The sequence below is a fragment of the Carassius gibelio genome, chromosome A5, assembly GCF_023724105.1.
Source record: "Carassius gibelio isolate Cgi1373 ecotype wild population from Czech Republic chromosome A5, carGib1.2-hapl.c, whole genome shotgun sequence".
Classification (NCBI taxonomy): Eukaryota; Metazoa; Chordata; class Actinopteri; order Cypriniformes; family Cyprinidae; genus Carassius; species Carassius gibelio.
Window position 1 is genome coordinate 629,955 of NC_068375.1, and position 18,744 is coordinate 648,698.

At 41.5% G+C, this 18,744-nt stretch overlaps 1 protein-coding gene across 3 annotated transcripts in view; it reads left to right on the forward strand.

The window, feature by feature from the left end:
• Positions 1–5,062: 5,062 nt before the first annotated feature.
• Positions 5,063–18,744, forward strand: part of LOC127988382 (serine/threonine-protein kinase PAK 3) — a 286,343-nt gene continuing 272,661 nt past the window's right edge. For all 3 annotated transcript variants that reach the window (XM_052591128.1, XM_052591145.1, XM_052591137.1), the window contains exon 1: positions 5,063–5,254. The gene's annotated coding sequence lies outside the window, so the exon portion shown is untranslated. The remainder of the gene's footprint in view (positions 5,255–18,744) is intronic.

Genomic DNA, 18,744 nt, shown 5'->3' on the forward strand with positions numbered 1-18,744 from the left:
TAAAAGTAAGAGGATATATGATCGTACTGCCAGAGAAGCCCCCTTACTCCCTGGAGAAAGAGTCCTGGTGCGGGATAACCGGCGACAGGGCAAAGGCAAGTTGAGTGACCGATGGGAAGCCGCCCCCTTCGTGGTAGTAGTACAGCAGCGGCCGGGCCAACCAGTTTATACCATCCGGCCCGAGGGGAAGGCGGGACCAGAGCGTACAGTCCATCGGAACATGATCCGACCTTGCCCGAATTATCCTAGACCCAGGGAGGAGACTCCGAGGCAGCCTGTGCCTGTGGCACGATGGGTGAGTGGATGGGCTATAGTCCCAAGAGAATGGCCGAATGTGCCTGCCCAGGTTAACCCTGTGTCCCCGCCCCGTCGGTCCCAACGAGAGAACCGGGGACGTCCCCCTGCGAGGTACGGGGACTGGACAGGAGAAGGACGTTCTAGGGACTAGAACGGATTGGCGGGGGAGGATGTCACGGATTGACTTTGAGGGCGGAACCAAAAGTGAGAGGAGAAGTTCCGCCCAGACCAAAATGGGTAAGCCCTTGTCACTTTTGGAAACTCCGGACGCCCTAAATCAAGGGAAATCTTTACCAGGTGTGCTCAATAACGTGGCGATTGCAGACGGGGCAGTTTGGGAGTATAAGGAGAGCGTTGGGGATACAGGAAGGGGTGTTTTTTACTTCCCAAGGAACGCCACGAGTGAGACGGAGTGTTTTGGGCGCTGGAGCAGGGTGAAGCAGATGAGAGCAAGTGTGGAGTCGCTAAGCGAATTGGAGGATTTAAATACGGCTACTGGAACAGGTCTGCCAAAGGGAAGTTTTGTGGGAAGAAGCCATACTCACCTGTGTCTGTTGTATGAAGGTCCCGCAGGAAAATAGCGCTACTGTGGAACGATGATAACACTTCCGGGTGTCTGTAAGAAGCTGGGGAGAGAAAGAGAGCGGGAGAAGATCAGTATCACGAAGATTGTGAGTACATTGGATTGCTTATATTACTGTTTATATCTGGATGAGAAAGAGAGCGGGAGAAGATCAGTATCACGAAGACTGTGAGTACATTGGATTGCTTATATTTCTGTTTATATCTGGTTGAGAAAGAGAGCGGGAGAAGATCAGTATCACGAAGACTGTGAGTACATTGGATTGTTTAAATATCATTGTTCATACTTGGATATGGATGATTAATATCTGCTGGAGTGATTAACAGCTTGTTGAGCGGCCCCATCGTGGAGGACGAGACGAGTGGGTGAGCCGAAGTAAAGTGGGGGTGAACGGATGTTATTTGGCTGTGGCTACACCGCAAAGTTTGGAGCACCTACCGTGCACGAGCTAAAAGCTATTGATCTTGAATACGCCTTATAAGCCCAGCGTGAAGATACAGTCACTTGTTGAATACTTACCCGTCTGCACGAGCTAAAAGCTATTGACCTTGAATACGCCCTGTAAGCCCAGCGTGAAGATACAGTCACTTGTTGAATACATACCTGTCTGTACGAGCTAAAAGCTATTGACCTTGAATACGCCCTGTAAGCTCAGCGTGAAGATACAGTCAGTTGTTGAATACTTACCTGTCTGCACGAGCTAAGAGCTTTTGACGTTGAAGACGCCCTGTAAGCCCAGCGTGAAGATACAGTCACTTGTTGAATACTGATCCGGCTGCACAAGCTAGAAGCTCTTGACCTTGAGTACGTTCTGTAAGTCCAGCGTGAAGAGTAAGTCACTTTGTTCAATACCTATCTGTGCGACGAGTAGAAAGTTACTCACTTCAAATACACCGGTGCACGTCTAGGGGAAAGACCCAGTCATCTTGCTGCTTACTTACCTCTGTTGCTTACTTGTGCCCCCAGGGGCTTGTGTGTTACCTTGTACTTACCTAGGAGGTCTATTGGAGTGGAGGAGCTGTCCAGACGCTGGTGAAGAGAAGGGAAGGGCGCCACGGGAAATCAAGCCGCGAAGGAAGGACTTAGGATCAGTCAGGAGATTGGTGGGAGCTCTGTGAAAGGACGTGAGAGCCCTGCCCCCCCCCCCCCCCCTCCCCTTGTGATCACTTACCAACGACCTCCAGATCTCTCAGGCCCAGTCCCCTGCTGTCAAGAGACGAAAATCCAATTTTAGATTCCCCTTTCTCCTTCCCTAAATTATCTTTTTAAATAATTTAAATAAAGTTGTTTTAAAATTACCCTTAACTTATCTCGTGTGTCTGGTCATTGGGGTGTTCGTGGGACCTCCTCGAGGTGGAAAGTAGGAAGGGGCGTGACTCGCAACACCTGTGGTCCGCTCCGACCTGTGACAATAACTATACCACCAACACTAACTGTATGCAATTATAATTGTCATTAAATATACTTGACGGAAGTGGTCCTGATTGAAATATGCATTATTATATTGGATCCATGCACACTGTCTTCAAGGGGTAGCAGCCTTTAAATACCTGCTGTTCCAGTAGCTTGTGTTGTCAGAAAGTGACATCTGTGGCTCATTCACAAAGACAAAATCGGACCATTCTATTTTTACTTAATTTTTCTAAATTATTATTTAGCATTTTTTTTTCAAATGTAAAAATTAGTAATTCAAATGGTTTCCTCTGGTTTAAAATAGAATGAATGAATGAATAAATAAATAAATAAATAAATAAATAGAGATCTTTCTTTAAGTATTTGATTTAGGATTATTCATGTCGTACCATAAGTTTATTGAATCATTATATCCAGACATGCTACTAGTTTTGTGTTGATCATGCTGATTTGTCCAGTGTAAGGTTCAGCCGATGTCTTGTCTTTATTTTTATTCCAGGTTATTTAAATTACATTTTGGCTACCAAAAACTGAAGAATACCTGCCAGAAGGCCTACAAGGGATTTTGAAATTATGCTAGCCTTGAGGTTTGTTTCCCAAAAGTGACATTGCTTGTGACCGTGGGAAACGAGCCCTGTCAATTTTGACTCAGCAATTCTTTTGCAAATCTTTTTCACTTAAAGTTTGGTCCGTTCATTAAACAAATCTATTGTATAACTTGGACAACTGTGCCAGTTGTTTTGGCTACTTTTATTATGCGTTTGGTGTGTCCGGATTCGTTTTGAAGCTTTGAATGCAGAATGAAACAGTACAGAATCCCATTCATTGTATTGGAATTTTATTTATATTGAGTGGAAGATTTAAATGACATAAAAAAAAAAAAAAAAAAAAAAAAAAAAAAATGTTGTTCATAAAAATTATGTGGCGGGAAAAATGCAAAGAAAACACAAATCTTATGGTTGATCTCGGAAAGCATAAAAAGAAGACATCAGTTAATATGTTCTCTTGTGTTACAAAGCTTAAGTATTTCAAAGTATTCTAAAGTATTTAGATTAAGTTACTAAACCTGAGTAATCTAACAAAATACGATACTGATTACTTTTTAAAGCTTGTATTTTGTAATCTGTAGTGAAATACATTTTAAAAGTAACCTTTCCAGCCCTGTGCATATGTCAGCAGGATATCATTGACTATAGACAGGACAAAATCTCAACAATTCTGATGAATGGCTAGGCTGTTTTTAATTTTGTCATTAAATCTGAATAACAACATTTGTGAGATTTAGTAAGTCAAAGCTGTCTTGTGGTTAACTGATTTAATTTGTCTATTTTTTAATGTTGGGTTTAACACATCCATGGTTTTAGATTAAAATGATTATTATCATCACCATCATTATTTAGAAGTAAAAAGATCAAATGTGACCTTTCTATTTATTTCATTGAATAGGACACATGCTAAACTTAAATGTAAATATGTTACAATCACAATTTCCCTTCACAGATCAGCATCTCCACCTTAAGACAGCAGCTGCTGCAGCCATCAGCCAATCAAAGGTGAGCAAGAGGGAAAAGGATGACATCATAGGCAAATTAGGGCAAGTTGCATTAGCACTTTGTTTTTTATAAGTGCCCACAGATTAAACGTGGGTAAACTGACCTGAAGAGATAACTGGTCATGATATAAATGGACGTTCACACATAGACACACAAAGTCTGGTCAGCTATCCTTATAGGGACTCTCCATAGGTGTAATGTTTTTTATACTGTACACACTGTATCATCATTCTGTATGATTTATAAGCTTTTGCACACATGGGGACTTCAGTTTAGGTCCCCACTGTGACACAAGTCCCCATGAGTCTCTGTGTATTCAGGTTTAAGTCCCCGGCCACCAGGATATATAAACCTGTAAACAAACACACGCAAGTGCACACACACACACACACACACACACACACATTTGTTTTTGTGAAAAGTGGGGACATCCCATAGGTTTAATGGTTTTTATACTGTAGAAACTGTATATTCTATGGCCCTACACCAACCCTACACTTTACCCTAATCCTCACAGGAAACTTTGTGCATTTTTAATTTCTCAAAAAAAAAAAAAAAAATCATTCTGTATGGTTTAGAAGCTTTTTGAAAAATGGGGACATGGGTTATGTCCTCATAAGTCACCCTCTCCTTGTAATGTGTCATACCCATGTCATTATACAAAGTTGTGTCCTGATATGTCACAAAAACAAGAGCACACACACACACAGGTTACTAATTATTATTATTATTATTATTATTATTTTAGTGCTTATTGTTTTATAGAAACATATAGTGTTTTTCATATAATGTATAATACCACATGATTATATACCATTATATTTACATAGTTGTACACATATTTTTTACAATGTTGACATATTGACACCACTACCATGGCGGTGCCCATAATAATAATAATAATAATAATAATAATAATAATAATAATAATAATAATAATAAATTGACTAACTAATGCCTACCTAAAACAAAATAATAAAACCAATATAAATGAACAAATCATGATCATGATGATTTTACTGAGTTGTTTACTCTAAATAAAAATGGGTGGAGAAAAAAAATCCCTACCTTACTACCACTGGTCTGTGAAACAACAGATCCAGTTTTTCTGGCTGTCCCCTCCCCCTCTCTCCTGGCAGCTGCATTTAATTAACATGCAGCCCCTTGGCCAATAAGGCTGCAAAGGCTTTGTGACATCACAGGCTAGGGAACAGTAGGCAGGCAGTGAAGCATGCAGGCAGCCGACTAGCCAGTGAGTCCAGGTCTTTGGGTCAGGAGCCGGTCTGACCATAAAATGGAGAGTCTGTGCATGTTCTAGGTTTTAGGAATATATGCATTGGAAAATATCAAAGGAAAACACAAGTAGACTTCCAAGGATACAGCCAAGGAATATGAAAACATGTTTAAGGTGAGTTGTTTCTCAAGGGCTCCTTTTCTGTCTGTGATGACTCGAATACGGATGAGGGAGAGAGAGAAAAAGGGAGGGAGAGTGGGAGGGTGGAGAGGGTTAGTGTTTTTGCTTGGCTTTCAGCAGTCAGATGTTTTGAGGAGAAGAGGAAAAAGAAGATGATGGAGGAAAAAGTGAGAAGCTATTACTGCATTGTATCGAGGGAATGCAGTTGCATTCTGGGTGCTCTTGCAGCTGCCTCTACCCCATTCCAATGGCAAAATACATCTCTGTTGATGTCACAAATTAATGTTGTGGGTAATTAGAATAGCAGCAAATTAATTTTTTTTAGTTTTTTGTCTGTGAGATTCAAAGCTGCATATATGTTTAAGTCAATGTGACCATTCCGACCTACCTTGTTCCATTAGTGATGCAGAAAAGTATGGATGGTTCAGCAGACAGACTGATGTCATTGGTGGTGGGATATAGCCTTTTGTTAGTCTCCACATGTCGGTATTTGGGTCTTTCATATAGAATGCTTTAGAATGATTGATTTTTTACCTCTGCCAAGCTTGTGCAGATGCACAAGAGGCCACACACATACACACACACACAGAGAAAGAAACACACTTTAGGAGTCTCAGCTAGCCAATGTTCCTCTTTCTATAAGTATTTTTAGATATAGTGTATCAGAAATAAAGAGCAAGGGACAATAGTTTCTAAATCAGTGGAGGAAAGCTTTGTCAGGGATATAATTCATTAACATATGTGTCCTGTGGAATAGTGGTGTAATGTGTAATGTGTTTGTGTGTGTGTGTGATGATGTGTGAGGGCTTGCACAAAAAGACCTGACAACTAAACTAGCTATGCGGTAATTGGGTATATGCTAGTATAGGAGTTTAGGCCTATAGTAATAACCAAAAATGAATATTAGGTTATATGATGTTGTAACCCATATATATATATATATATATATATATATATATATATATATATATATATATAAGATGTTACCTATACGTCTTCCCAGAAACCATTATCTGATACAGAAAATGTGTGGTTGGATGTGTGTGAGGGTTTCCCTCTGTCTACACTGAAATTGTTTGTTGGTCCATATGCCTATTGGGTTTCCTGTTTTATTTGTTTTTATGTATGAAATTATTTGAGTAAAAGAAGCCTGATCAGAACAACCTGCTAAAATTCCTGTGTCTGGGTTTCACAATTAAAGGGATACTCCAACCAAAAATGATTTTTTTTTTCATTAATCACTTAACACCCCCATGTCATTCCAAACCCATATCGCTGTGCTGTGTGTGCTCTTCTGTGTCCTCCGCGCCACAAGGATGCGCTGTTTTATTTCAAATCAAAGCTAAACAACTTTAAAATGCATATTTCAGCTTTTGGCAGACATCATAGGGACACCACCAATTTTTCCTGTGTAGGATCATGGTGATTCAGGAGCCCAGGCTGTTCTTTTTTAGTTTTTCTTGTTTCTCAAACATGACCGGTTTTACCAGAGATGAACTGCTGAATAGTGTTGTCAAGATACCAAAATTATTGTTTCGATACGATACCTAGTCAAGAATTGCGATTTCGATACTTTTTCGATACTTTTCCTGAAAGGGGAAAATACACTCTCAAATATCATTCCTGTGCTTTATTTTAAAATCAGGACAACATTTTAATCATATAACACAATAATAAATGAACATATGAACAGCATGTTAAACATTTGAACAAAATATTAAATATAAAAAATAAATTAGAGCAATGACATTCAAGGTAAAGAAAGAAAATATTTAGCAGAATTATCTCAGTTATCATAAGAAACATAAGAGTAATAAATTTATCTTGAATCTGAACTTTGAATAAAAATATGAACAGCGATTATATTAAACAATGTTTCTGAACTCAGAAGATTAAATGTCAAAAGATAAATAATATAAATTTAAGCAATGGCATTCAAGTAAAAAAAAAAAAAAAAAAAGCAAATAAAATTTAGCAGCAATATCTGACATATTGTAACTCATTCTGTCAGTTGTGCAACCAGTGAAGCTTTTTTGACCGTCATCTTTTTCTTCCAGTCGTGGACCGGCGGCCACAGTATCACTTGTGCTCGCACATGCAGCCTAGTGATGCGCGGGTCTGGTTTTTTTTCCAATTCGCGGGTCCCGCTTTTATGAAATTACTTGGCCCGCCCCAGCCCGCAAATAAAGTAAAATTTCTTTACCCACCCCGACCTGCGCATCGGGGACATCACGGTAGATACGTTGCTACTTAGACCTTCGTATTGTAACCTTATCAAAGAACCTAATAAAATATTAAAATATATATTCCAAATACTTAACCTGTTAACTGTCACTCATGTTTTTAAAGATAGACTTGAATGTGCATGATACAAACCTAAATTTTTAGAATTCATGACTGAAAACATTTTGTAACATGATTTTGATGTGCCATTTACATGGTAATGCAATGTCTGATTTTAAAATTGGTTTTAAAGGATGAATTTTGAGATTTTATGTTTTCAAGTGATATATAACTTCTGATGATTTCATCAGGTTTTAGCCAGGTTTCTGTCAAACAGAGCACATCTAGATTATGATCAGTGATCATATTATTTACAAAAAGTGTTTTCATAGAAAGTGATCTTATATTCAAAAAGCCAAGCTTTATAATTTGTTTTTTATTTGTTGAACCTCAATTAAATTGTTAATCTTAACTTGGTTTGGACGTTTTTTGTATTTTCTAGTTCGGGGAACAGACACAGTCTCTATAGTGTGATCTATCTAGTTGAAAGAGTCTCTATGTGTTAATAATTAGCTGACCTCTGTGACGGGAGGCAGCTAGCAGACGGTTGGTTTAGCCAGTCTGTCTGCTTCCTGACCTGGGCCCCAGTTAGTCAAGTATAAACACTAAGACTATTTGCCATATTTCTAGAGAGAAGAGTGGCGCCACCCCAGGAGGGATGAAGACCATCTCTTTTCAACAGTTCAGGTCTGCCCCAAAAGCTTGTCCAATTGTCTATGATACCTATGTTATTCTGTGGGCACCACTTAGACATCCAGCCATTGAGTGATGACAATCTGCTATGCATCTTGTCACCACGGTAAGCAGGGAGGGGACCAGAGCATATCACAGTGTCTGACATCGTGCTTGCAAGTCCACACACCTTTTTAATGTTATTTTTAGTGATCTCCGACTGGCGAAGTCGAACATCATTAGCACAGGCATGAATAGCAATCTTTCTGTATTTACGTTTAGCATTAGCCAGCACTTTTAAATTTGCCAAGATGTCAGGCGCTCTGGCTCCCGGTAAACGTTTGACTATGGTGGCTGGTGTCTTTATATTCACGTTACGTACAATAGAATCACCAGTAACTAGAGCACTTTCATCAGGTTTCTCAGTGGGTGCATCACTGAGTGGGGAGAACCTGTTTAATGTTTTAATTGTAACAGAAGAGCAGTGTTTTGACCCACGACTACGCTGCCTCACTGTCACCCAGTTGCCCTGCTGCAGGGGCTCTGTTGCCGGAACCAAATAATGTACAGGAATCCCTGAGCTAGACGCATCCAAGGCCATATCTAGAGCCCTAACATTCTTACTGTCCTCAATTAAAGTTTGGATGCGTTTCTCTAATTCTGAAATCTTCTCTGTCAGCCTAACTATTTCCCTGCATCTATCACATGTGAATCCCTCATCTGCGACAGAAATAGATAAATTGTACATGTGGCAAGAGGTGCAAATAACAATAGCAGGAGAAGCCATTACTCACCGTGCTTGATGAAATATTAAATTGTCAAAAATCTCAGACAGAAGATGTAGATGAATGAGGTCATTTAATTGCACAAAGTGCCTAGTGCAGGTCCCAATGTGTTAGTGGGGAACTGGGGGGACTGAGGTTAAGAGTTCAGTGGTGCATGGGAAAAAAAAGAGGGGGGAGGGGGGCAATGTCGGGAGGGTGTTCAGCTTCCTGACAGCCTGATGAATGAAACTGTCCTTCAGCCTGCTGGTCATGGCCTGGAGACTAGCAGTCTCCTCCCTGATGGCAGCAGGCTGAAAAAGCTGTGTGACGGGTGAATGGGATCACCTGCGATGCAGAGGGCTTTACGGGTGAGATGGGTTCCATAAGTGTCCTGGAGGGAGGGGAGGGAGACACAAATGATCTTCTCCGCTGCTCTCATTATGCGTTGAAGGGTCTACCGGCAGGACGCGTTGCAAACTCCATACCACACATTGATGCAGCTCGTCAGGATGCTCTCGATAGTGCCATGTAGAAGGTGAATATGATGAGGGGCCATGGCTCTGACCCTTTTCAGTTTGCGGAGGAAGTTGAGATGCTGCTATGCTTTCTTGGCCAGTGCTGCGGTGTTGTCGGTCCAGGAGAGCGACCTTTCAAGTAGCCTACCATCGGCATCTAAATAGGCTATGGAACCTGATAACTATACACAAATAGACATATTAATGAAAAAAAAAAGAACAAGAAAAAATACAATCTGAGCCAGTTGCTCACAAACTATGTATTGTCTTTCCCTTAAGGCTACTGTGCAGGAAAAGGATATCGTCCACAGTCCCAGGTTTAAGTTGCGTTCTCCGTTTTTGAATTACAAATCCAGCTGTGGAAAAGTCTCTCTCGCAGCACTGTCACACTGTCGCAGTGGTGGTGACGTGATGGGTCAAATGTCATATCGTTATTGCGTATGTGTAATGGTAATTTAGACATACAAATATTGCACATATTTTTCATCCGCACTACTACCCGCCTGCAAGGAGTTAATTATCCGCCCGCATCCCCGCCCGTGAATTTTAGGAATGTCAAAATCCACCCATTTCAGCCACTTTTATGCAAGTACCCGTGGGTACCAGGCCCGTTGCAGGACTCTAAGTTGACGGCTCCATGGTTATTTAGTCTCTAATAGTATCAATCTTAGAGTTAAAGCAGTTCATTACTGCTGTGCTGTTGGGAAATGTCAACACCTATTGATGCTTTTTTTTTTCATTAATTTAGCCACTGTATTGAATAAATACCTGGGGTTTTGTTTATTTTCTTCTAAAAGAAAACCTGCCCTTGTGACCATACTATTTGATTATATTCCACATTCCCTGTCTGCTGCCTGTCTCGACCCTTGCTCTGTTACAGTTTGCTCTTCTGGATTGTCTCTGTTGTTCCTGATGCCGGTGATTGATTACTGGCTGTTTGATTGTGTTATAACTTTATTAAAGCTGCAAATGGATCGGCATGCCCTTCATTACAGATAGGGTACTTTCCCACCAAGCAATACGAAATGCAACTAGTTTGGTTTTCCTCTAGATGCACTCCATTTCCCTGGGATGCACTTTTTAGGATGCAAGGTTGCTCATTATACCACAGTGTCAGACTGTTTTCCTTAACCTTCCTCAAGCATAAAGGAGCAACTGTATTTAAAATGCTAGAAAAGAGAGTGTCCATAGTTTCTGTTACATCATCAAGTTGTTCTATAAATCGGATAAATCGGAAAGATTAGTAACAAAGCAGTCTTTTTTGTAGAAGTGATGGTTCTACCATACTTGCAAAAGGAGTATAATTTACAGTTTTAGCTATATGAGTTTACACAAGACTAAATAATGATCTATGATATCATCGCTTGGCTGCATAATTTCAACACCATCAACATCTATTCTATGTGACAGTATTAAATCTAGAATATGATTTTTGCAATGAGTAGGACCTGACACGTGTTTTCTAACATAAATAGAGTTCAAATGTCTATGAATGCTGATACCACTGCGTCTTTTCATTGTCAACATGGATATTAAAATCACCAACAATTGAAACTTTATCTCTATGAAACAGTGAAAGAGTGTCTATGTGCTAAGAATTAACTGATTTATGTGGCACTAGAGTTCTGCTTTTGTATGTGTGTGATGGGGGGTATCATTTCATCTTTCTCCTGCCTAATGCAAATACTTTCAAGCACATTGTTGTATATCAAGCATACGTTTTCATGCTGTCAACAGCAAAAACATTTTAGCTGATTTGTTTATCGTCTCATTAAAGCTTTATTTTATTTTATATGCTATTTGTGCATCAGCATCATTTTTTAAATACTTACAGAACCATAAAGGCATATGTATTGGCAGTAGCAACTTCCTGTACTTGCTTAAAATAATAATGATTAAGGCGATAAGACGATAAAGTGTGTTGAAAGAGGTCAAGCATGTAAGGACTATAGCCAGAGATATTGTCAAAATCATTAAATATTGTCATTATTAAGAGTATTTGTCATTTCCAAATAATGTAGACCTGTTATTTTCCTCCTATTATTATTAGGTTACTTTTATTATCAAATAAATATTACAATTAATTTGCTTTGCAACAATTTCACTGCGCATCACTGCATAACTGAAATGTTGTGCATCGCAGCCTGTGAGAAAAAAATAATAAAATAAAATAAAATATAGCTGCAAGCAGCGATGGCGGGCTCAAGCCACCAATGCCATTGCCACCCCGGTGGCATCAGGTAAACTGTGCCCAGCGGGCACATGCATTCACAATATCCCTCTGGCAGTGAGGTTTTAAAGGATATGGCAGTTAAAGGGTTAATCCGAATCATCTAGACTTTAAAATCACATTCACAGAACAATATATATATATATATATATATATATATATATATATATATATATATATATATATATATATATACAGGGTCCCCGCGGGTCCTTAAAAAGTCTTGAAATGTCTTAAATACAATTTTCGATTTTTAAGGTCTGAAAATGTCTTGAATCCTGGAATTTTCCATATGAATGTCTTAAATTTCATGTGGGGTCTTAAATTTCATGTCCGACTCGTCATTTTTATTTATTTTTTCAACCGCAATTTGACCAGCACAACATTTGGGGGCAGCACTTCGTGGGTGCAACCTGCATCATACCATATGTCACATACGAGTAAGTGATTGATGAACGCGTAGCGCTGATGGTTCGCCACCACGGCATTTTGCGAAATCGCAAGCATGGGCAAAGACGATAAAGCTGTGGACAAGACCATGATTGTCAGGTCTCGCTATCTTGGTTCTCAGTTTTTGAGCACCTCAATGGCAGAAGACTTGCTGGAGCACTTTAAGGTAAGACTCTAAAAGTAACATTTAAAATGATTTGAATATGTTAAAATGTGTTTTTGTTTCCTAATGAATATTTGGGACAAAAATATCGATGCGTCCCAATTCTTGGATTGATTTAATTTTTTTTTTGAATGCGTTGCAAATTGATTATGAGCTTAGTTTTTGCAGATGGCGCTCTAGGCTAGTTTTTAACCGAACACTCAAATGCTCACGACGAAGAGCGCTCGTGCGTTCTGCTGAGTCTGAGAATGTAATTGATATATTGCTTTTATGACGCAAGATTAATGTAAACGCCCGGCCCCACTGCAAACACCCTTGTACTTCGCTTCAACCTTTTCGAACTTTATTAATTATTATTTTATAGTAGGTTCAAGTGGTGTGTGTAAGGCATCTAAAGCACGCAGTGGCATCTGCTGTTAAAAACTAAACTAAGAATCGATTCGAGAGAGAATCGCGATGCATTCAGAAAAATTGGAATCGATCCAGAATAATTTCTCGATTCAAAATGCATCGATATATTGTCCCATCCAATCAGTTAAAAAAATGTTGTGGGTGGGTGACATCTAGGCATAGGACTACTGCATTATGGATGGAAGGCAGTGCTGTAAATAACTTTATTGTATAAAGCATTCAATATGCATTATGCTTCTTGCATATTTTTTATGTGAAAAGTAAAATTTAATTGAATTAAATAATGTAGCCCAGTTCATAATTAGACTCCAAATATCTGTTTTGTGCTTCTCAATTTTAGGTTAACAACGTTGACACTGAACCCTATCACATAGGCCCAATTCGTGGGCATTCACTATTATGGCTTAACTTGTTTCTCAAACATTTTTTTCTTTCAAATCAAGGACCACTTAGCCAATAAAAAAAAAGAAAAGAAAAACTTGACATATTTGGCTTAATGAGCATCCCTAATGCATGTACAAATGCAGGCCATTTTAGTCTTCTGAAACCATGGCTAACTTCACCTGCTAATAATGTGCATGATTAGAAAACAAGTCATGAGAAGTGAATTGGTCAGTCATTTTTGGTTGATGACTTTTGCTCACAGACCTCTTTGGTAATCTGGCATACCTCCAGTGGTCCCCAGACCACAGTTTGAGAATCACTACTTTAGACAAACCATCTAATCTGAGTGAACATGAATGAAAATGTTATCATTCTTGAGGTGGACTTTGTTTTGATTTTATTTTTTTATAATTTCAGGAGGGCACCAAGGAACTTAATTTAAGGAACATGCTTTCTGTGTCAATGGATGTATCCACAGTAAATTGGAAAGTCATGGATCTCCTACAACTGGAACATGCAATAAATTTCTGATCCTGATCTTTCCTACAATTGTCTGTCATTCATTAGGTCTATGCATAGATTATTGTATGTGCTTGCATTTATCTGTGTCTGAAATGACATAGAAAACACTAATCAGACCCTGAACAACATTTTCTTGGGGGAGAACCCCCAAACCCAACTCAAGGCTATTAGGCAGCAACATTTAACCATAATTTAGATCAAATATGATGAAATGGGCTTTTGTAATGTCCTGGGGCTGTCTTCCATGTCTTTTTCAAACTGCTATGAGGGGCCAGAATTTAGAAATTACCTGAAGTACCTTAAAGGCTGATAGTTTAAACATAGTCAACCATGTCAGGGTTGTAAGGTCAATCAGCACTTGGTATAAAAGTTTTTGTGACCCTTTGACCTGTCTTGAGCGTGGCTGTGGTGAGTTGTGCCACACAAATGCTTCGCCACATCAATCTGTGTTGTCGGACTGAACATTTTCCTGTATTTTTGTTTAGATAAAGTCTTAAATTTTCCCTTTAGAGGACTTAAAAAGGTCTTAAAAGTCATTAAATTTGCTGTTAAAAAATGTGAAGATACCCTGATATATATATATATATATTTAGTAACACTTTACAATAAGATTCCATTTATAAACATTATGTTAACATGAACAATATTTATATAGCATTCATTCATGTCAGTTAATATTCCAAACTTAAACATTAAACCATTGTTTTATTGTGATTTTTTTCCAAGCACATTTTACCAATTCCAAACCATATCAATCTTCATAACTACCATTATTTTTTATTTAATCATTTATGAGTGCTATACAATAGTCCAGGAAAGCTGGAAGAGAAAAACTCCTTATATTGATGTGTGCAGAATTATTAGGAATGTTTTCTTTTACAGATGAAATGCGCTAAAAAAAGATTTTAAATCAAACTGTTTTAACTCAAAGTCGAAAATTATGAAATACCCATGCGAAATATCAAACACAAATGCAATACAGAAATGGATAAGTTAAGACTTGACCATTGTACAAAAATGCTGACTGGGTCATGAGGTCAGAAAAGAAGAAGAAAAAAAAACAGGTCAAGAAGAACTGACAAAAATAATTGCAAAATAATTAGGAATTAATGTGAAGATTAATTTTTAGTCAATTCTGCAAGACAGACTTTCAGGAAAGGAGGTGGAATAAAAATGAGCTCCTAAATCTTTTTTCAGGAATAATTCAGGAAAATATATTCCTCAAACCATCGGACAAGAGGAAGTGGTGCTGGTCCTTCACGAGTCACTCTAATCTGTTCATAAAGCCTATATATAAAGTCTTAATATATAGTATTTCACAATACTTCATGGTATTCTAATTAAATCATTTTTTGGAATCTTAGATCTCTCAGAACCTGTGACGGTTGGGTTTAGGAAAACACAAGGAGAGGGTAGGATCCAATAGCAAGGTATGGGTTTTATTAAACAGAAGGGTAAATACAAAATAAACAGTCTTGATAGACAAACAAAACCAAAAAGGGAACCGGATGAAAACGGGAACTCGGAGGAACGAGAAGGTAGGGGAAGTCTCGGGAGACAAGAGCATAAGAAACACATAGGGTAAGGACTCCATACAGATGACAGAGAAAGACAGCTATACATAGGGAGACTAATGACAGAGGATTGTCAGCACCTGTGCGATTCTAATTGGAGTGCAATTACTGTGAAGACAGAACCAGACTAGAGGAATTAAAGTGCCTATGGTGAAGTGCCTAAGGAGAAGTGAGCTCACTAGGAAACACCCAGGAAAACAGAGACTGACAGCCTGACATTACCCCCTCCCCTACGGAGCAGCTCCCAGATGCTCCACCTGAAACCCCGGAAAACCCAACAGAAAAAGAGGTAGGAGGGAGGTGAAGCGGCGGCGGACTAGGGGGAGGGACGGAGGGTCAGAAAACAGGGACAGGAGAACCAGATAGAATGGACAGAGACAAACAACCAGGTGGAATGGAGAGACAAAGACAGGACAACCAGGTAAAATGAAAAAAAACAGAGACGGAACAACCAGATGGGATGGAAAGGCAGAGACAGGAAGGTGTAACAAAAACAAGGAGTCCAGGAGGGTGGTGGACCGGCGGAGGGGAAAAGGGGAGGGACGGAGGGCCAGGTCCAAAGGAGGAAAATAGACAAACAAATGCAAACAAAAACATGGGTAGTAGAGGACATTAGGTGATGCCCACCCGGGTGGAACAGAGGGCCATCACACCCATGTGCTTAAGGCAGAAGCCCCCCCAGGGCGGAGCGGAAGACCACCACGTCCTCGTAGTCAAGGCCAGAGTCCCCCAGGGCGGAGCGGAAGACCACCACATTCTTGTGGCCAACCCCATGGGAGGACGAAGATCACCGGTGACTTGACTCAGTCCTCGAAGATCACCGGTGACTAGCCTTGTCTCTGGAGAGTTCATGGGAACCTGACTCAACTCTGAAAGGTCAATAGTGATAAGCCCTGACTCTGGAAGGCCATCGGTAACTAGCCCTGACTCTGGAAGGCCATCTGTGACTAGCCCTGATTCCGGAAGGCCATCTGTGACTAGCCCTGACTCTGGAAGGCCATCGGTGACTAGCCCTGACTCTGGAAGGCCATCGGTGACTAGCCCTGACTCTGGAAGGCCATCGGTGACTAGCCCTGACTCTGGAAGGTCATCGGTGACTAGCCCTGACTCTGGAAGGTCGACGGTGACTAACCCTGACTCGGGAGGGTCCACGAACACCTGACTCGACTCCGGAGGGTCAACCGGGAACTGACTCAACTCTGAACAGTCAATGGGCACCTGACTTGACTTAAGACTGCCTGTGGAGACGTGAGACATCTCTGTTTCGGGCACTGCCTCTGGAACGGTCTCGGGCACCGCCTCAGTCACCACATCGGGAACGGCCTCGGTCACCGCCTTGGCCTCCGAAACAACAGCGGGCACCGCCTCGGGAACTGCATCGGGCACCGCCTCGGGAACTGCATCGGGCACCGCCTCGGCCTCCAGAATGGCAACGGACTGTGCCTCGGCATCGGGCACCGCCTCGGGAACTGCATCGGGCACCGCCTCGGGAACTGCATCGGGCACCGCCTCGGCCTCCAGAATGGCAACGGACTGTGCCTCGGCATCGGGCACCGCCTCGGGAACTGCATCGGGAACTGCATCGGGCACCGCCTCGGCCTCCAGAATGGCAACGGACTGTGCCTCGGCATCGGGCACCGCCTTGGGAACTGCATCGGGCACCGCCTCGGCCTCTCGAACAGCATCGAGTACCGCCTCGGGAACTGAATTGGGCACCGCCTCGGGAACTGCATCGGGCACTGCCTCGGCCTCTCGAACAGCATCGGGCACCGCCTCTCGAACAGCATCGGGCACCGCCTCGGGAACTGCATCGGGCACCGCCTCGGGAACAGCGTCGGGCACCGCCTCGGGAACAGCGTCGGGCACCGCCCTCCTCCTCCGGCCTCTATGATGGCGAGTCGGTGGCCCCTTGTCTGAAGACTCAGGTGTTGTATTGACCATCTTGTGCTGTGGCGTTGGGCTGGCGGCCATCTTGTGCTGTGGCGCTGGGCTGACGGCCATCTTGTACTGTGGCGCTGAGCTGGCGGCCATCTTGTACTGTGGCACTGGGCTGGCGGCCATCTTGTACTGTGGCGCTGAACTGGCGGCCATCTTGTGCTGTGGCGCTGGGCTGGCGGCCATCTTGTGCTGTGGCGCTGGGCTTGCGGCCATCTTGTGCTGTGGCGCTGGGCTGGCGGCCATCTTGAGCCGCTGCACCGGACTGGCGGCCATCTGGTACCACAGCGCTTGCTCGGCCGATCTGTGTCTCCCTTCTCCTCTCGGGACATACTGGGGAACTGGCGGTCCCCAACCGAATCCCGGGTCGACGGGAGCCCACAGTGGAGATCGCTGCCGGACCTCCTCCCCACTGTTTGCTCCGGAGCGACCTCCTCTAGTCCCCCGGAACACCACTAGGCGAGAGCCCTCAAAGCCACCTTTCTCCCGCTTGCTGGCTGAGGAAAAAGTGGCAGCAGACATACCGCTGGATCCTTGGTGGATGGAGTCCTTCTGTGACGGTTGGGTTTAGGAAAACACAAGGAGAGGGTAGGATCCAATAGCAAGGTATGGGTTTTATTAAACAGAAGGGTAAATACAAAATAAACAGTCTTGAGAGACAAACAAAACCAAAAAGGGAACCGGATGAAAACGGGAACTCGGAGGAAGTAGAAGGTAGGGGAAGTCTCGGGAGACGAGAGCATAAGAAACACATAGGGTAAGGACTCCATACAGATGACAGAGAAAGACAGTTATACATAGGGAGACTAATGACAGAGGATTGTCAGCACCTGTGCGATTCTAATTGGAGTGCAATTACTGTGAAGACAGAACCAGACTAGAGGAATTAAAGTGCCTATGGTGAAGTGCCTAAGGAGAAGTGAGCTCACTAGGAAACATCCAGGAAAACCGAGACTTACAGCGTGACAGAACCTGACACCGAGTAATTCTGAGACTCCAGGAAAGTGACAGTTCTGTAAAATGTTGGCGCTGGAGACTAAATGCTCCCTGATAGTTTCACACCTAATTCACTTAACACACACACAAACACACACACACACACACACACACACACATTACCCACAGTGACAGAGGGACAGAGTGACATCAGATGTATGATAGTTTTTTAATTTTCTATCATCCATGTAGTGTTGTATAGTCATGAAACTATGCATATTTCCTCAGAATGACTTGTCTTCTATGTGTACATTTTTTTTTTTTTTGAAGTGTTTAGAAGCTGCACTTAAAAAAATAAAAGACATTTACTGGTTACTTTTTTACTGTTATTTCAAAAAATCACCACGACAAAACCATTCAAGCTATTCAAAATTCATCCGCACCTGTTCTGTAAGATACATTCTTTAAACAGTGGTAAAAGAGGATGTGGTGCTGAACCTTCAAGAGTCACTCAAAACGTATCTGTCCATAAAGCCTATAAAGAATTATTCTTAATATATGGTTCACAATACTTCAGCTTGTTATTCTAATTAAGTGAGGGTCATTTTATCAGTAAAATACATACAATTCATATTACTTTTCTTT